Raw genomic sequence first — 21,041 nt, 5'->3', positions numbered from 1 at the left:
ATTCTAGTGACACGTATAGGTCACTCAGTTTGGAGGGTTTACATATTACCATACCACCAGAGTAGAACAGTCTTTTCCATATTACCATACCACCAGAGTAGAACAGTCTTTTCCATATTACCATACCACCAGAGTAGAACTATTTTCCATATTACCATACCACCATAGTATAACTGTCTTTCCCATATTACCATAGCACCACAGTAGAACAGCCTTTTCCATATTACCATAGCACCACAGTAGAACAGCCTTTTCCATATTACCATAGCACCACAGTAGAACAGTCTTTTCCATATTACCATACCACCAGAGTAGAACAGTCTTTTCCATATTACCATAGCACCACAGTAGAACAGTCTTTTCCATATTACCATAGCACCACAGTAGAACAGCCTTTTCCATATTACCATACCACCACAGAAGAACAGCCTTTTCCATATTACCATAGCCCCACAGTAGAACAGTCTTTTCCATATTACCATAGCACCACAGTAGAACAGCCTTTTCCATATTACCATAGCACCACAGTAGAACAGCCTTTTCCATATTACCATAGCACCACAGTAGAACAGTCTTTTCCATATTACCATAGCACCACAGTAGAACAGTCTTTTCCATATTACCATAGCACCACAGTAGAACAGCCTTTTCCATATTACCATAGCACCACAGTAGAACAGCCTTTTCCATATTACCATAGCACCACAGTAGAACAGCCTTTTCCATATTACCATAGCACCACAGTAGAACAGCCTTTTCCATATCACCATAGCACCACAGTAGAACAGTCTTTTCCATATTACCATACCACCACAGTAGAACAGTCTTTTCCATATTACCATACCACCACAGTAGAACAGTCTTTTCCATATTACCATAGCACCACAGTAGAACATCCTTTTCCATACCACCACACCACCACAGTAGAACTAAATATTTTTCACACTCCCAACATCTAGTTATATTGTCAGGATTGTGAGAGTTAATATTGCTATCAAACAGTTTTCTTTTGTATTCCAAGGTGAGTGTGAATTGTTACATTGTTGCTCTGAAAAGGTTAATAGCAAACAAAGATGTCTTTCCTATACACTGGAATTAATAGCATAGGACAAAAATGTAATCTCATTTGATATATTGTGGGCTTGGTTACCTCTGACTTTCCCTATTTCCCATCCTATAGGTGACTTGTTACCTTTGTGGATGGCGTGAAGAGAGAAAACAGATGAAAAAAGGAGGAGAAAAAGAAAGAGGGTGACTACCTCAATCAAATATTCACCACTGTCCTTATCCTTGTGTGGGACTGCTTTGAAGTTTTCATTGAGGTGTTGTGGTGTCACTCTCAGTGATGTGATTCATGTTTCATCATTAGGAGGATGTGACCGCATACAGAGAGGAATTCTGGGACGGCACACTACTACCATGTCTGAGCTACCCATCCCAGAGTGCATTCTGTTCTGAAGGCACTCATGACCCCAGAGAGATACGTGTTCATGGGATGGGTAATATTTAGGAAGAAATCCCATTCTTGCCCCAAACCCTAGAGACAGGCATTAGCTGAATGATGGTTAGTGCAGTGATCTGTCTATGAACTGTATGGGGATGTTGTGAGGAGGAACAAGAGGAACTAGCTCCTGAGGGGGATCTGTGTGTATGGGGTTGAAGGGAAGTGGTTGGAGTATGTGTGCAAAATAGCGTGAGTAACATATTTGATGGAGAGACATAGAATTAGAAAGTGGAATGGACATATTTGTGAAAGAGTTTAGATGAGTGTGGATGCATGTGTGTGTATGTGTGCTAGTGTGTGTTTGCCCATGTGTGTGTGTGTCACGCGCACATGCATGCGTGTCTGTACAAGAGATACGATAGTGTGTGCTTCCCGCTCTGCTCCTCTCCTTAGGACTCCTGGATTGTGAGCAAATGTTCTGCCTGATTACACAGTGCAGTTTCAGAGATCCAGCGTGTTAGCACGCAACGGTCCCTGTGACCTCTGCTCCACCCAGCATCCGGCCCTCCAGACCCTCTGGGTTACTGGTTTCCAGTAATACAACTAACATACTGCAGTTATTATATATTTCAACGTAATCATACAGATATCTTGGCTCCGCCACCTTCCCCCTCTCACGGTCAGTGCAATGCCTTGCTCATGTGAGAGTGAGGTTTTAATGTTGTAATCCTGTCTAGTGGTGTCAGGCCATAAACCTACATATTAAATCACACATCTAGACATTGACCAGGGAGCTACAGCAAGCCAGGCTGCTCTATGTTGGCTTGGCAAAGGTCTGACCACCACCTGGTAAAGGGTCACCTCAGGCTCTTACTGGTAAGAACCTGACATTAGAGATTAGAGATTTTGAAACAGATCCAATGGAAGTAGTACAGTCACATTTCACAATAGTGCACAGTGTTTGAGAGCTGCATCTCTGCTGAGCGAAAAGCCAACTTTATGCGAACTTCCACTCAATTTAAATTCAAGGGGCTTTATTGGCATGGGAAACATGTTTACATTGCCAAAGCAAATGAAATGGATAAACAAAAGTGGAATAAACAATAAAAATTGAACAGTAAATATTACACTCACACAAGTTCCAAAAGAAAAAGACATTTCAAATGTCATATTATGTCTATATACAGTGTTGTAATAATGTGCAAATAGTTAAAGTAAAAAAGTAAAAATAAGTAAACATAAATATGGGTTGTATTTACAATGGTGTTTGTTCTTCACTGGTTTCCCTTTTCTTGTGGCAACAGGTCACAAATCTTGCTGCTGTGATTGCACACTGTGGTATTTCACCCAACAGATATGGGAGTTGATCAAAATTGGATATGTTTTCAAATTCTTTGTGGGTCTGTGTAATCTGAGGGAAATATGTGTCTCTAATATGGTCATACATTTGGCAGGAGGTTAGGAAGTGCAGCTCAGTTTCCACCTCATTTTGTGGGCAGTGTGCACATAGCCTGTCTTCTCTTTAGAGTCAGTTCTGCCTACGGCGGCCTTTCTCAATAGCAAGGCTCCACTCTCTTTCTGTCTCTGCACAGTGCAGGGTGTGCAGACCAAATCCAATGGAAGGTCATTCTGATTTCCACCACCAGGCTGGGGATGCAATTACTGACAAAATGGGTGTGTGTGCAACTGTAGAAAAGTGGATTTAAATAGCCAGAGACATATGACTGGGGCCAGCACATTTGTAAGCTAATGGATAAATAAACAGATTTACTTGGGGTGGAAACATCTTGCTTCTCTTCCCTTCCTGATGCAATCAGAAAGTTTTGGGAAAATAAAGCACTTTCTTTCTCATGAAGTTAGAGAGGTTTCTGCCATGCCATCTTATTAGCTGTGACTATATCAGCTCTCAGAGACCGTCCGAATATTGAGCAGGCATCTGGGAGGACTATTTCTTCTTTAGAACTTCTCTGTGCTGGTAGATATTAACTTTATCTATATAGAGCAAATCTCAGGACACTTTTCTGGATCAAAAATGGGCTTAGGTGGTGGGTGTGGCAGGGGGCGTGGCAATGGGCGTGGTCGGCCCATCGGTGCGGCTAGATTTTAGAGAACATTTTAGGTAGCCTAGTGGTTAAGAGTGTTGGGCCAGAAACCGAAAGGTTTGAATCCCTGAGCCGGCAAGGTGGAAAAATATGCTGTTCTGCAAGGCAGTTAAGCCCAACAACAACTGCTTCCTGGGCGCCGTGGACGTCGATTAAGGCAGCCCCGCGCACCTCTCTGATTCAGAGGGGTTGGGTTGAATGTAGAAGACACATTTAGGTTGAATGCATTCAGTTGTGCAATGACTAGGTATCCCCTTTCCCATCTTGGCAGTGTGGTGTACAGAAATTTTTGAATATTTAAGACAATTTCCTGCAATTCTACAAATTTCTCCATGGAGCTGAGATAAATTGTTTCAGTTTTAAAGCTAATTTCCTGCAATTCTACACATTTTGACATGGCTAATGCTGTGTTCTTTTGACTGAAACATAATAAACATAACTAAATTGATACTGCTAAATTCATTGTTTTGGGAATTTTCAATTCTCCCTGACTACCTAGCATTGTTAGTTCTCAAAGCTTATATTATATTTTTTTAACTAAAAGGTCCAATATATTTTCTACATACTTTATATCAGGTATTAGTCGTTTAAGTTTATACTGAAAACGTTTTTCCATCCTGAAAATTAATAATAATAATTATTTTACACTGCTTGGGCGGGCCGCCTAAAAGGGCTGAAAAATCCCTGAAAATGTATTCTCAAGCTCTTTTGTAGGTAGGCTTTTCACAGCTTTTCCCAACAATACCAGATTGTCATGAACGGACAGATACAGTCAAGTTGATAGTGATGACGTGAACGGGAAGCCATGCCCAGACAAGGTGACATTGTCCAGGCTTGAACTGAGATAAGATAAGGAGGAGTAGTTGGACAAAGAGCAACACATGGAGACAGCACCACCATCATGCCACTCCTTCTGTAATCAGCAGCGGAAATCTCCTACAAAACAGGACTAACCTCATACCCACCTGGTGGGTGGGTGCTTATACATGTCCTATATTTGTCAAAAATATATATATACACTGAGTATACAAAACATTAAGGACACCTTCCTAATATTGAGTTGCATCCCCTTTTGCCCTCAGAGTAGCCTCAATTCGTTGGGGCGTGGACTCTACAAGGTGTCGAAAGCGTTCCACAGGGATGCTGGCCCTTGTTGACGCCAATTCTTCCCACAGTTGTGTCAAATTGGCTGGATGTCCTTTGTGTGATGGACCATTCTTGATACACAAGGGAAACTATTGAGCATGAAAAACCCAGCAGCATTGTAGTTCTTGACACACTCAAACCGGTGCGCCTGGCTCCTACAACCATACCCCGTTCTCAAGGTTTAAAAATCCTTCTTTAACCTGTCTCCTCCCCTTCATCTACACTGATTGAAGTGGTTGTAACAGGTGACATAAATAAGGGATCATAGCGTTCACCTGGATTCACCTGGTCAGTCTATGTCACGGAAATAATGTTTTTTCCTAATGTTTTGTATACTCAGTGTATGTCCTATATTTGCCTTTATATTTGAGCTCTATACATTTAAACTCAGTTGTTCACAATTCCTGACATTTAATCCAAGTAAAAATTCCCTGTTTTAAGGATACCTGAGAAGGGGCTTACTATTGTGGCCCAAGTGGCACAAAATAATCAAAGGTATGACTGCACGGAGATGCTTGGGAAAATGGTTACAACGGGGGACCAGAGTGTTTGTGTCTCAGGTGAAGAGGGTGGATCTGATCTCCATCACCTGGGACTTAACATAGATTAAATAGATTAATCAAATCTCACATTGTTGTTCACGTTTTCTCAATCTTGCATGCTTTCTCAAACGGCTGTAACTGTATATGCATTCATAAATCAGGTCCTTTCTTGAGTTGTGCTCTGGGATGTATCAACCATTGAGCATCTGATCTTGTGGCTGGTTGTGGGTGGGGGGAGGTTGAGGGGGGGGTTGATTGTGTGCGTGTGTGTGCGTGAGTTTGTGTCCAGCATCTGTTGCGTGGGGGGGGGTTGAATCGCAGTGGTTGTTTGCTGAAGTGGTAGTTGCTTGTTAAAAATGTTATGTAATACAATGGCAATTCGGGTAATAGGTTAAAATCCTACACATGAATGCCGACATTATTACGCACATTAATTGATAATGATGGAAAATAAGATTTGCAAGATATTTGAATAGATATTTTTTTTTATAGCTATATAAATATATTGAGGTGAGAGCATTGGAAATGCTTTTGGCGGTTGACATGCTTCTGTTTTGTGGGTGGCACTATGTGATGTTTTTGATGAATGGTTCCTGGCCCCTCGGGGGCATAGGAATCCGGGGGGACAGGAGTGGTATGCTGATCACTGGGATGATGGCCCAACTTGGGATGGGGAGGGGTATTAGCGGGGGAATTAGTGGAGAACAATTGGAGGGTTATTTAGTAAAATTGCAAATATCATGGTATACAGTGAGGGAAAAAAGTATTTGATCCCCTGCTGATTTTGTACGTTTGCCCACTGACAAAGAAATGATCAGTCTATAATTGTAATGGTAGGTTTATTTGAACAGTGAGAGACAGAATAACAACAACAAACTCAAGAAAAACGCATGTAAAACATGTTATAAATTGATTTGCATTTTAATGAGGGAAATAAGTATTTGACCCCCTCTCAATCAGAAAGATTTCTGGCTCCCAGGTGTCTTTTATACAGGTAACGAGCTGAGATTAGCAGCACACTCTTAAAGGGAGTGCTCCTAATCTCAGTTTGTTACCTGTATAAAAGACACCTGTCCACAGAAGCAATCAATCAATCAGATTCCAAACTCTCCACCATGGCCAATACCAAAGAGCTCTCCAAGGATGTCAGGGACAAGATTGTAGACCTACACAAGGCTGGAATGGGCTACAAGACCATCGCCAAGCAGCTTGGTGAGAAGGTGACAACAGTTGGTGCAATTATTAGCTAAATGGAAGAAACACAAAATAACTGTCAATCTCCCTCGGCCTGGGGCTTCATGCAAGATCTCACCTTGTGGAGTTGCAATGATCATGAGAACGTTGAGGAATCAGCCCAGAACTACATGGGAGGATCTTGTCAATGATCTCAAGGCAGCTGGGACCATAGTCACCAAGAAAACAATTGGTAACACACTACGCCGTGAAGGACTGAAATCCTGCAGCGCCCGCAAGGTCCCCCTGCTCAAGAAAGCACATATACAGGGCTGTCTGAAGTTTGCCAATGAACATCTGAATGATTCAGAGGAGAACTGGGTGAAAGTGTTGTGGTCAGATGAGACCAAGATCGAGCTCTTTGGCATCAACTCAACTCGCCATGTTTGGAGGAGGAGGAATGCTGCCTATGACCCCAAGAACACCATCCCCACCGTCAAACATGGAGGTGGAAACATTATGCTTTGGGGGTGTTTTTCTGCTAAGGGGACAGGACAACTTCACCGCATCAAAGGGACGATGGACGGTGCCATGTACCGTCAAATCTTGGGTGAGAACCTCCTTCCCTCAGCCAGGGCATTGAAAATGGGTCGTGGATGGGTATTCCAGCATGACAATGATCCAAAACACATGGCCAAGGCAACAAAGGAGTGGCTCAAGAAGAAACACATTAAGGTCCTGGAGTGGCCTAGCCAGTCTCCAGACCTTAATCCCATAGAAAATCTGTGGAGGGAGCTGAAGGTTCGAGTTGCCAAACGTCAGCCTCGAAACCTTAATGACTTGGAGATGATCTGCAAAGAGGAGTGGAACAAAATCCCTCCTGAGATGTGTGCAAACCTGGTGGCCAACTACAAGAAATGTCTGACCTCTGTGATTTCCAACAAGGGTTTTGCCACCAAGTACTAAGTCATGTTTTGCAGAGGGGTCAAATACTTATTTCCCTCATTAAAATGCAAATCAATTTATAACATTTTTGACATGCGTTTCTCTAGATTATTTTTGTTATTATTCTGTCTCTCACTGTTCAAATAAACTTACCATTAAAATTATACACTGATCATGTCTTTGTCAGTGGACAAACATACAAAATCAGCAGGGGATCAAATACTTTTTTCCCTCACTGTAGATGTCCTAACCGACTTGCCAAAACTATAGTTTGTTAACAAGAAATTTGTGGAGTGGTTGAAAAACAGGTTTTAATGACTCCAACCTAACTGTATGTAAACTTCCGACTTCATCTATATGTTCCATATCAGATTGGCTCCCTCAGCCTGCCCTGGTGTTGTACACCTCACACCTAACTGACATATACATCCATCCCACACAGGCAGTGCAGTCACAGGGATACAGTCTATGGATCTTGTGGGCCCGCAGAGGATACGTTACATGTGATGTCTCAACACTATTCTTTACTCTGAGTTCAATTTAGATTTCCCTAAATGCTCACCAATTACTCAGTGAAATATATACAATCGTGGTCAAAAGTTTTGAGAATGACACAAGTATTGGTCTTCACAAAGTTCGCCGCTTCAGTGTTATGAGATATTTTTGTCAGATGTTACTATGGTATACTGAAGTATAATTACAAGCATTCCATAAGTGTCAAAGGTTTTTATTGATCATTACATTAAGTTTATGCAAAGAGTCAATATTTGCAGTGTTAATCCTTCTTTTTCAAGACCTCTGCAATCCGCCCTGGCATGCTGTCAATTAACTTCTGGGCCACATCCTGACTGATGGCAGCCCATTCTTGCATAATCAATGCTTGGAGTTTGTCAGAATTTGTGGGGGTTTTTCTCCACCCGCCTCTTGAGGATCGACCACAAGTTCTCAATGGGATTAAGGTCTGGGGAGTTTCCTGGCCATGGACCCAAAATTTAGATGTTCTGTTCCCCGAGCCACTTCGTTATCACTTTTGCCTTATGGCAAGGTGCTCCATCATGCTGGAAAAGGCATTGGTCATCACCAAACTGTTCTTGGATGGTTGGGAGAAGTTGCTCTCGGAGGATGTGTTGGTACCATTGATTATTCATGGCTGTGTTCTTAGGCAAAATTGTGAGTGAGCCCACTCCCTTGGCTGAGAAGCAACCCCACACATGAATGGTCTCAGGATGCTTTACTGTTGGCATGACACAGGACTGATGGTAGCGCTCACCTTGTCTTCTCCGGACAAGGTGTTTTCCAGATGTCCCAAACAATCGGAAAGGGGATTCATCAGAGAAAATTACTTTACCCCAGTCCTCAGCAGTCCAATCCCTGTACCTTTTGCAGAATATCTGTCCCTGATGTTTTTCCTGGAGAGAAGTGGCTTCTTTGCTGCCCTTCTTGACACCAGGCCATCCTCCAAAAGTTGTCGCCTTACTGTGCGTGCAGATGCACTCACACCTGCCTGCTGCCATTCCTGAGCAAGCTATGCACTGGTGGTGCCCCGATCCCGCAGCTGAATCAACTTTAGGAGACGGTCCTGGCGCTTGCTGGACTTTCTTGGGCGCCCTGACGCCTTCTTCACAACAATTGAACCTCTCTCCTTGAAGTTCTTGATGATCCGATAAATGTTTGATTTCGGTACAATCTTACTAGCAGGAATATCCTTGCCTGTGAAGCCCTTTTTGTGCAAAGCAATGAGGATGGCACGTGTTTCCTTGCAGGTAACCATGGTTAACAGAGGAAGAACAATGAATTCAAGCACCACCTCCTTTTAAAGCTTCCAGTCTTTTATTCTAACTCAATCAGCATGACAGAGTGATCTCCAGCCTTGTCCTCGTCAACACTCTCACCTGTGTTAACGAGAGAATCACTGACATGATGGCAGCTGGTGCTTTTGTGGCAGGGCTGAAATGCAGTGGAAATGTTTTTTGGGGATTAAGTTCATTTTCATGGCAAAGAGGGACTTTGCATTTAATTGCAATTCATCTGATCACTCTTCATGACATTCTGGAATATATGCAAATTGCCATCATCAAAACTGAGGCAGCAGACGTTGTGAAAATTAGTATTTGTGTCATTCTCAAAACTTTGACCACGACTGTAGACTTAGTGATAAAAAATGTTCCCTCATTATCCTCTGTAAACAGGTTTCCATCTAAACTTTGTATGCGAGTAAAGTACATTGGCGGTGGAAAAAATGTCACGACTAGCCTGATGGAAACTTTTGAAATGTTGACTAAACAAAACACCCTAGACAAGGTGGGATCTTTTTTTTTTTGTGTTGGTAAAATTAATTATGCGAGAAATGGTGGTGGAAACGCTTTTATGTGCAAATATTGATATAATAACCATCATATCGAAGTTAACTTGGGAGTCACGCGATGACATGTTGTGTGGTCCACCCACTACGACTCGGGAAACAATGCAAGTTAAGTTATGATGAACTTCACAGGGTGGTGACAGTGCAAGGTGATGAGCTTGATGTTCCTTTCCAATAAATATCGAGGGTCTTATTCTGGTGACATTATGATTGATGGTTGGCTCGCTCTTTTGTCCATAATAATCTAATCATATAGGCTATACCCGCACAGTAGAGTTGAAAATGTGATTTTTTTTTAGGTACATGGGAATTTAACCGCAAAAGCTATTTTTATGTGCACTACTTCGTCACTCACAACCTTTTATCTGCAACAAGTCGATTTGATGGATATATTCACATTAAAATCTGTCGCCAATTGGATAGAAGCCTAGTTTGTGACATCAACTGTAAAACAGAACTCTTTGATTCTAACCTTACAGTACATTGATTTGTCAGCTTTGAATCTTGACTACACCCGCCAAGGAGTGATAGCAATATACTGTTATTGCCGTGATGTAAAGCCTTTCTGACATTTTTGCTTCTCAATCTGAATATTGTCATTCAGAGAAAAATAGTCCCTTGGCAACAGCACCCGATTTCATGCTTCATCAACTATTTTCTACATACTTTAAAGTGGCTTCGGAAAGTATTCAGACCCTTGACTTCTTCCACATTTTGTTACGTTACAGCCTTATTCTGAAATGGATAAGAATACAAATAAATCCAAAGCAATCTACACACAATACCCCATGATGACAAAGCGAAAACAGGTTTTTAAATATTTTTGAAAATATTAAAAAAATAAAAAATAGAAATACCTTATTTACATAAGTATTCAGACCCTTTCCTATTAGACTCGAAATTGAGCTCAGGTGCATCCTGTTTCCATTGATCATCCTTGAGATGTTTCTATAACTTGATTGGTCCACCTGTGGTAAATTCAATTGATTGGACATGATTTGGAAAGGCACACACCTGTCTATATAAGGTCCCACAGTTGACAGTGCATGTCAGAGCAAAAACCAAACCATGAGATCGAAGGAATTGTCCGTAGAGCTCAGAGACAGGATTGTGTCGAGGCACAGATCTGGGGAAGGGTACCAAAACATTTCTGCAACATTGAAGGTCCCCAAGAACACAGTGGCCTCCATCCTTCTTAAATGGAAGAAGTTTGGAACCACCAAGTCTCTTCCTAGAGCTGGCCGCCCGGCCAAACTGAGCAATCGGGGGAAAAGGACCGTTGGTCAGGGAGGTTACCAAGAACCCGATGGTCACTCTGACAGAGCTCTAGAGTTCCTCTGTGGAAATGGGAGAACCTTCCAGAAGGACAACCATCTCTGCAGCACTCCACCAATAAGGCCTTTATGGTAGAGCGGCCAGCCGGAAGCAACTCCTCAGTAAAAGGCACATGACAGCAAGCTTGGAGTTTGCCAAAAGGCACCTAAAGACTCTCAGACCATGAGAAACAATATTCTCTGGTCTGATGAATCCAAGATTGAACTCCTTGGCTTGAATGCCAAGTGTCATGTTTGGAGGAATCCTGGCACCATCCCTACGGTGAAGCATGGTGGTGGCAGCATCATGCTGTGGGGATGTTTTTCAGCGGCAGGGACTGGGAGACTAGTCAGGATCGAGGCAAAGATGAACGGAGCAAAGTACAGAGAGATCCTTGATGAAAATCTGCTCCAGAGCGCTCAGGACCTCTGACTGGGGCGAAGGTTCACCTTCCAACAGGACAACGACCCTAAGCACACAGCCAAGACAACGCAGGAGTGGCTTCAGGACAAGTGTCTGAATGTCCTTGAGTGGCCCAGCCAGAGCCCGGACTTGAACCCGATCAAACATCTCTGGAGAGACCTAAAAATAGCTGTGCAGCAACGCTCCCCATCCAACCTGACAGAGCTTGAGAGGACCTGCAGAGAAGAATGGGAGAAACTCCCCAAATATAGATGTGCCAAGCTTGTAGCGTCATACCCAAGGAGACTTGAGGCTGTAATCGCTGCCAAAGGTGCTTCAACAAAGTACTGAGTAAAGGGTCTGAATACTTATGTAAATGTGATATTTCCGTTTTTAATTTTTAATTAATTAGCAAACATTTCTAAAAACCTGTTTTTGCTTTGTCATTATGGGGTATTGTGTGTAGATTGATGAGGGAAAAAAATGATTTAATCAATTTTAGAATAAGGCTGTAACGTAACAAAATGATAAAAACGTCAAGAGGTCTGAATACTTTCTGAAGGCACTGTCTATCAGGTTTTAGTCGTTTAAGTTTACACTGAAAGCGTTTTTCCATCCCGAAGTTTAATTATTATTTTATTATTTTACACTGCTTGGGCGGGCCGCCTAAAAGAGCAGAAAAATCCCTGAACCTGTATTCTCCTTCAAGTTCTTTTGTAGGTAGGCTTTTCATAGCTTTTCCCAACAATAGCAGACTGTCATGAACGGACAGATACAGTCAAGTTGATAGTGATGACGTGAACGGGAAGCCATGCCCAGACAAGGTGACATTGTCCAGGCTTGAACTGAGATAAGATAAGGAGGAGTAGTTGGACAAAGAGCAACACATGGAGACAGCACCACCATCATGCCACTCCTTCTGTAATCAGCAGCGGAAATCTCCTACAAAACAGGACTAACCTCATATCCACCTGGTGGGTGGGTGCTTATACATGTCCTATATTTGTCAAAAATATATATATACACTGAGTATACAAAACATTAAGGACACCTTCCTAATATTGATATTAATATTAATATTGCATCCCCTTTTTCCCTCAGAATATCCTCAATTCGTTGGGGCGTGGACATATACCGTGGGGCTACAAGGTGTCGAAAGCGTTCCACAGGGATGCTGGCCCTTGTTGACGCCAATTCTTCCCACAGTTGTGTCAAATTGGCTGGATGTCCTTTGGGTGATGGACCATTCTTGATACACATGGGAAACTATTGAGCATGAAAAACCCAGCAGCATTGTAGTTCTTGACACACTCAAACCGGTGCGCCTGGCTCCTACAACCATACCCCTGTGACACTCTGGCTCCAGGGACTCTGATTGTTGAGCCAGGGTTGTTATTTTCATTTAGGGTGTATTTCTATGTTGGATCTAGTTGTTCATTTCTATGTTTGGTTTTGTTGTTGATTAGTCATATGACTCCCAATCGGAGGTAACGAGTGTCAGCTGTCGGCTCGTTATCTCTGATTGGGAGCCATATTTAAACTGTGTGGTTTCACCTGGGTTTTGTGGGTTTTTGTTCCTGTACAGTATTTGTAACTGTGGACTTCACTAGTCGTCTTGGTTTATTGTTTTTGTCGTTCGTGTACTTTTCTCTAATAAAGTCATGTTCGTTCAACGCGCTGCGTTTTGGTCTCCTTCGCTCATTGACGACCGTGACAGAAAAACCCACCATCAAAGGACCAAGCAGCGTGTCAAGCGGCAACAGGACCCAGCTCCAAAGGCTTCCTGGACATGGGAGGAGATTTTGGACGGAAAGGGGTCCTGGACTTGGGAGGGGATCCTGGATGGGATGGATCGCCGTCCATGGAGCGAAACGGTGGAGAGGCGACGGCGAGAGGAGCAACGGGCGTCAGCAGGGCCATCGTCGGAAGGTCGAGAGGCAACCCCAAAAAAGTTTTTTGGGGGGCACATGGCTTTAGGCGGCTGGGCAGCAGGAGGCTACCACAGGGCTGACGGAGGCAGAGAAGGGGCATATTCAAAGGGCAACCAGGTTACGGGGGTCACTGGGCAAAGTAGGGAAAGGAGATGTAGAGGCACGGCGAGTGGTACTGGGGTGTATTACCAGTCCGGTCCGGCCCGTTCCAGTTCCCGGGATAGAGCCAGTGGTGTGTGCCTCCAGTAGGGTCCGGCCTGTTACGACCCCTCGCACCAAGTGTACGGTGCGCGTCTCCAGCCCGGCTCGGCCTGTTCCGGTTCCTCGCACCAAGGATCCGGTGCGCTTCGCCAGCCCGGCCCGGCCTGTTCCGGCCACTCGCACCAGGGATACGGTGCGCTTCGCCAGCCCAGCGCGGCTTGTTCCGGCCACTCGCACCAGGGATACGGTGCGCGTCGCCAGCCCGGCCCGGCCTGTTCCGGCCACTCGCACCAGGGAAACGGTGCGCGTCGCCAGCCTTTTCCCACCAGTGCCTACACCACGCACCAAGCCTCCTGTGTGTCCCCAGAGTCCTGTGCGTCCTGTTGTTGCTCTCCGCACTAGCCCTGAGATGCGTGTCCTCAGCCCGGTACCTCCAGTTCCGGCACCACGCATCAGGCCTACGGTGCGTCCCCAGGGTCCAGCATGCCCTGTTGCTTCTCCCCGCACTAGCCCTGAGATGCGTGTCCTCAGCCCGGTACCTCCTGTTCCGGCACCACGCACCAGGCCTACGATGCGCCTCAGACGGCCAGAGTCTGCCGTCTGCCCAACGGGGCCTGAACTGTCCGTCTGCCCAACGCCGTCTGAACTGCCCGTCTGCCCAACGGCGCCTGAACTGCCCGTCTGCCCAACGCCGTCTGAACTGTCCGTCTGCCAAGCGCCGCAGGAACTGCCCGTCTGTACTGAGCCTGCAAAGCCGCCCGTCTGCCATGAGCCTTCAGAGCCGTCCCGCCAGACCGGAGCCGCTAGAGCTCTCCGCCAGACAGGAGCAGCCAGAGCCTTCCGCCAGACAGGATCAGCCAGAGCATTCCGCCAGACAGGAGCATCCAGAGCCTTCCGCCAGACAGGATCAGCCAGAGCCTTCCGCCAGACAGGATCAGCCAGAGCCTTCCGCCAGACAGGATCAGCCAGAGCCTTCTGCCAGACAGGATCAGCCAGAGCCTTCTGCCAGACAGGATCAGCCAGAGCCTTCCGCCAGCCAGGATCAGCCAGAGCCTTCCGCCAGCCAGGATCCGCCATTTAGTCCGGTGCTGCCCCTTAGTCCAGTGCTGCCCCTTAGTCCGGTGCTGCCCCTTAGTCCGGTGCTGCCCCTTAGTCCGGTGCTGCCCCTTAGTCCAGTGCTGCCCCTTAGTCCGGTGCTGCCCCTTAGTCCGGTGCCGCCCCTTAATCCAGTGGGGTTTAGTTGGGGGGTGGTCATGTGGAGGGGGCTACGGAAGCGGATAGTGACTAAGGTGGGGTGGGGACCACGACCTGGGCCAGAGCCGCCACCATGGACAGACGCCCACCCAGACCCTCCCCTAGACTGTATGCTGGTGCGCCCGGAGTTCGCACCTTTAGGGGGGGGTACTGTGACACTCTGGCTCCAGGGACTCTGATTGTTGAGCCAGGGTTGTTATTTTCATTTAGGGTGTATTTCTATGTTGGATCTAGTTGTTCATTTCTATGTTTGGTTTTGTTGTTGATTAGTCATATGACTCCCAATCGGAGGTAACGAGTGTCAGCTGTCGGCTCGTTATCTCTGATTGGGAGCCATATTTAAACTGTGTGGTTTCACCTGGGTTTTGTGGGTTTTTGTTCCTGTACAGTATTTGTAACTGTGGACTTCACTAGTCGTCTTGGTTTATTGTTTTTGTCGTTCGTGTACTTTTCTCTAATAAAGTCATGTTCGTTCAACGCGCTGCGTTTTGGTCTCCTTCGCTCATTGACGACCGTGACAACCCCGTTCAAAGGCACATCAATATTTTGTCTTGCCCATTCACCCTTCAACATACACAATCCATATCTCAATTGTCTCAAGGTTTAAAAATCCTTCTTTAACCTGTCTCCTCCCCTTCATCTACACTGATTGAAGTGGATATAACAGGTGACATAAATAAGGGATCATAGCTTTCAGCTGCATTCACCTGGTCAGTCTGTCATGGAAAGAATGTTATGTCACGGAAATAATGTTTTTTCCTAATGTTTTGTATACTCAGTGTATGTCCTATATTTGCCTTTATATTTGTCCTCTATATGTTCCATATCAGATTGGCTCCCTCAGCCTGCCCTGGTGTTGTACACCTCACACCTAACTGACATATACATCCATCCCACACAGGCAGTGCAGTCACAGGGATACAGTCTATGGATCTTGTGGGGTGTTACGTTCCCCAGTTTCTGTGTTGTAGGTTGTGTATTTTCATGTATGTATTTCAGGAAATTGGTTCCTGAAATTCCCCAACAAGCAGCTGATTGGTCAATGAACATTGATGATTGGAGAGCTGACCCTGCGCCCTCGTCAGGACGCAGCTGTCTCCAATTACCAACTCCTTCTGAAGCTATATAAGCCCCAGTTCTGTTGCTCAGAAGAGGAGAGGGGAACCAGAATTGCTGAGAGTTATAGCATGTTGGTTGTTGCTAAGACATTTGGTATGTACTGTGTAGTTGTTGCTGTGAGAGCTGATTGAAATGTTTTGTGTTAGTTTGTTGCTCAGAGAGTATCTTTAATGTCCTGAGTTAGTATTTTTTCTCAGGTTTTGTTGTGAACCAGTTTGTATTATTCTGTTTCATTTGTTCCCAAGGGGGGAAGGGGAAGGCACCTAGGGAGTGCTTAGGCAAGAGGCCCGCGGGCATACATTACCCGTAGAAGTTGACTGTCTATGCACACTAGGAAAGACCTGGGCGGACCATCCCTTGTATTTTGGTTAGTGCACCAGGTGGTGCTAGTTAAGTATGTAGTGGGTAGGCAGGTAAGGTAGGAGAGGGGGCTTTGATATTTACTTTCTTTGCTTTGGTTCCGTCCAGCCCCTTTTCCCCAAACTTACCGTGCGAAGGAATAAATTCCCTGTTAACGGTATTCTCTGCCTTTTGTCATCCGTACTCACACCTACAGTTCCATACCTCTTTCACACCACGGAGAGTTGAGTTGTAGCAGGGTGTTGCGTTCCCTCTTCCGAGAGGCGTGCGTAACATAATGGGGGCTCGTCTGGGATTTCATTAAACCCACCGGACCCTGCTGCACTGAGCTCTCTGAGTTGTGATTGAGGTGTAATGGTAGGTTGTGAGTTTGGGTGACTTGTTTAGTTTGTGTGTATTCAGGAGGCTGCTGTATACAAGATGGCTGCCTCCAAGTTCATTGAAGCGCCCTCTGTTGATAGTTTGGTGAGGTTTCGGAAAACAGATCTTTTTGCTATTGGTCACCATTATGGAATTGTTGTCCCTGAGAAAGCCCTAAAGGCAGAGCTTTTTGTGCTAGTCAGGGAGGGTTTAGTGAGAGAGCGAATTCTCTCATTTCAAGATGAGGAGCGGGAGGCTTCAGGAGAGGAGACGGGTAGACCTTCCGATGCCAAGTCGGAGGACAGGACGGAGGAAGGGGTTGCTCGTACCCCCTTTACATTGCTCCGATTCAATCCTTTATCTTCTGCTTCAGGTCGTTCAAGCGGGACCGCTAGGCTAAAGGTGAGGCTGGCCCGGTTAGAAATGGAGCAAAAAGATAAAGAGAGACAGATGCAGTTTGAACTTGAAATAAGGAAAATGGAAATTGAAAAGGAAAAGGAGGTGAGAATCCGACAACTGGAGCTAGACACTGGCTTCAGTGCGACTCCACAAACTGCTTATCATCAAGCCCAATTTGATTTAAGTAAAAATATAGCGTTAGTCCCTCCATTCCGAGAGTCGGAAGTTGATTCCTATTTTTTTGCTTTTGAGCGTGTGGCAGCTGCGCTACATTGGCCACGCGAGGTTTGGCCGCTCCTGTTACAATGTAAATTGTCTGGGAAAGCCCAGGAAGTAGTAGCTGCTCTCTCCCTGGAAGACAGTTTACAGTATGATACAGTTAAAACTACCGTGTTGCGGGCTTATGAGTTGGTACCTGAAGCTTATAGACAGCGCTTCAGGAACCACAAAAAAACATCTCACCGTACTTTTGTTGAGTTTGCAAGGGACAAAGAGTCTCTGTTTAATCGCTGGTGTTCAGCCAGCAAAGCTAACACCTTTGCTGAGATTCGGGAGTTTAGGATTTTAAAAGCAACCTCCCTGATAGAATTGTAGTTCATTTAAATGAACAGAAAGTGGTGACATTGGCCCAGGCAGCAGTGTTAGCAGATGAGTACGCTTTGACACACAAGACTGTCTTTGGTGCGCCTCGTTTTGAAGACCGAACGATTACATCATCAGTGCCTCGTTCAGGTCGCGCTTCCTCTGACAACCCTAAGCCTTTTCATGAAAACCGTGAATGTTTTTACTGTCACCAAAAGGGTCATGTGATTGCAGACTGCCCGGTTTTGAAAAATAAACTGAAACAGTCCCGGTCACCGTCCCCAAAAATGAAAAGTATGGGTTTAGTCAAGTCTTTGGCTCGTCCGTTGGACCGAGTTATTGATTCAGCATTTGAGAAACCGGATCCTGTCTATGCTCCGTTTATATTTGCCGGTTGTGTTTCCTTAACTGGAGAACAAGCTGATCAAAAGCCCATTCAAATCTTACGAGACACCGGGGCGGCGCAGTCAGTAATGGTTACTGATGCTTTACCCTGGTCTCATGAAACATATTGTGGCTCGCATGTCATATTACAGGGGATCGAGACAAAAACAGTACATGTACCATTACACTGGGTCCACTTAGTGTCAGACTTGGTATCAGGATGTTTCCGAGTTGGTGTAGTGTCTACACTGCCAGTAAAAGGAGTTACATTGTTACTAGGGAATGATATTGCTGGTGGTAACGTCACTCCTGTGTTAGAGGTAGTAGACAACCCAGAAATCAGAATTGCAGATGATAAGCTGGTTCAAGCATTTCCACATGTTTTTCCAGCTTGTGTGTTAACGAGGGCACAATCTCGCAAGCTAGGAGATGTGGTGGATTTGGCTAGTTCCATTTTTGAGAAGGTTGAGGTAGAAGACAATGCACCGAGTATTCCTTCTGCTATGCCGACAGTTTCTACTCCCGTAAAAACTAAGGCAGGGGAAAGTGAAATCGCGCCCCAATTACATGACATTCTTTTGTCTGTCACCCCTGAGAAGGTGATTGAATGTCAAAAGAGAGACACCAGTCTTCGCAAGTGTTTTACTTCGGTAATGTCCATTGAGGAAGCTAAAACTAAGGAGAATGCTTCTTTATTCTCTGCCTTTTGTCATCCTTACTCACACCTACAGTCCCATACCTCTTTCGCACCACGGAAAGTTGAGTTGTAGCAGGGTGTTGCGTTCCCTCTTCCGAGAGGCGTGTGTAACATGGGGCTACAGAGGATACGTTACATGTGATGTCTCAACACTATTCTTTACTCTGAGTTCAATTTAGATTTCCCTAAATGCTCACCAATTACTCAGTGAAATATATAGACTTAGTGATAAAAATGTTCCCTCATTATCCTCTGTAACCAGGTTACCATCAAACCTTTTTTATGCGAGTAAAGTACATGCCAGAAAAAAAATGTCACGACTAGCCTGATGGAAACTTTTGAAATGTTGACTAAACAAAACACGCTAGACAAGGTGGGATCTTTTTGTGTTGGTAAAATTAATTATGTGAGAAATGGTGGTGGAAATGCTTTTATGTGCAAATATTGATATAATAACCATCATATCGAAGTAAACTTGGGAGTCACGCGATGACATGTTGTGTGGTCCTCCCACTACGACTCGGGAAACCATGCAAGTTAAGTTATGATGAACTTCACAGGGTGGTGACAGTGCAAGGTGATGAGCTTGGTGCTCCTTTCCAATAAATATCGAGGTCTTATTCTGGTGACATGATGATCTATGGTTGGCTTCCGTTTGACAAATAAAAATAATCTAGCTCTTATGTCCATAATAATCGAATCATGTAGGCTATACCCGCACTGTATCTGCGAGCTGTTGTCTAGAGCGCAGGTGTCAATACCAGAATGGGCACATTCGCTATATAACGCAACATTTTTTGTGACAAAACCATCAGTAGAGTTGAAAATGCTAAAAAAAATTCGGTACATGGGAATTTAACCGCAAAAGCTATTTTTATGTGCACTACTTCGCCACGCACAACCTTTTATCTGCAACAAGTCAATTTGATGGAAACACGTCTCTGGTGGGAAAATACGCATATATTCGCATGAAAAGCTGTCGCCAGTTGGATGGAAGCCTAGTTTGTGACATCAACTGTAACACAGAAGTCTTTGATTCTAACCTTACAGTACATTGATTTTTCAGCTTTAAATCTTGACTACACCCGCCAAGGAGTGATAGCAATATACTGTTATTGCCGTGATGTAAAGCCTTTCAGACATTATTGCTTCTCAATCTGAATATTGTCATTCAGAGAAAAATTGTCCCTTGGCAACTGCACCCAATCGGCCACATTTCATGCTTTGTCAACTTCAGGATGGACTAACTCTACACAGCGAAGAGCAGAGCACTACTCAGAGTTGACATTACAGAGCCATAGGCAGGAAGCAGTGCTAACGTTGAGAAGATTAACCTGAGAGACATCAATTAAGGAGAACCTGCCTCAGGTAAACATACGTATGCGTGCGCAGATACACACACATGCACGCACACACTCACACAAACACATACACACTCTCACAAACTCAATTTCATGACCACACCATTCCAGTCATTTCAGGTGGGATCACATTGTTATCTGCCAGCTTCATTCCAATTACATATACCTTGACATGAACACATTTGACATGATACTGTAAATATGGAAAAAGTTATTTCAGCTCATTCAACAAGGTACAGAACAAAACCTTTACTGAGACCTTTACTCCAACAGACAAGTACCAGAGTCCCTTAACATGAACTCAAATATCTATGTTCTATGAGGCGCATCAGCCTCATGCAGTATTATATATTTCACTATAATCTCTAGCAGAACTCTTGTTTTGTAGAGTTTTTTAAACCCGCTGACCCACTGGCATATCATTCGCTCATTTCACTCACACACTCATCTTAAATCAACGTACATCAATATTATGGGCCAATTAATAACGCTATGAGGGCAGGGTAATTGCTTGCTTAAGTGTGTGCCACTGCATGACATGCAGAACCTCCTGATGAATCAATTACGTGGACTGGGGCCGTGGATGAGAATGAAAAGCATAATTGTTCCTCTATAGGTCAAGGGTGTCCATGCTACACTGCGGTTTGATTCATTCAGTAAGATACAGCAGCACTTTGCACCTGGAGGTGAAACAAAGAGCAGGTTCACACTGAAGTAAGAGGCTAGGGCCCAACCCTTCTGGAATGACTATGGGATCACTGTAGGCTCCAGGCAGGTCAGAGAAGGTGTTATGACCCAACAGGTTATCAGAGAGAGAGAGGTTGGGTTATAGGGCAGGGGACTTTTACCATACGCAGAGGACTTTTACCATATTCTTTGTGCCTTGACACCCCCGGCTGCCTGCAACACCACTAAAGGTAAAACATCATAGGACCATCACAGTAATGCTTCACAGGACCACCA

General features: G+C 44.7%; 1 protein-coding gene across 10 annotated transcripts in view; it reads right to left on the bottom strand.

The window, feature by feature from the left end:
• The window catches only part of LOC121541727 (guanine nucleotide exchange factor VAV2), a 234,649-nt gene that overhangs the window by 32,361 nt on the left and 181,247 nt on the right, over nucleotides 1-21,041 (bottom strand). The window lies entirely within an intron of this gene.

The sequence above is a fragment of the Coregonus clupeaformis genome, chromosome 27 (genome assembly GCF_020615455.1).
Source record: "Coregonus clupeaformis isolate EN_2021a chromosome 27, ASM2061545v1, whole genome shotgun sequence".
NCBI lineage: Eukaryota > Metazoa > Chordata > Actinopteri > Salmoniformes > Salmonidae > Coregonus > Coregonus clupeaformis.
The sequence above is the reverse complement of the archived record's forward strand: the minus strand, read 5'-3'. Positions and strand labels throughout refer to the sequence as shown.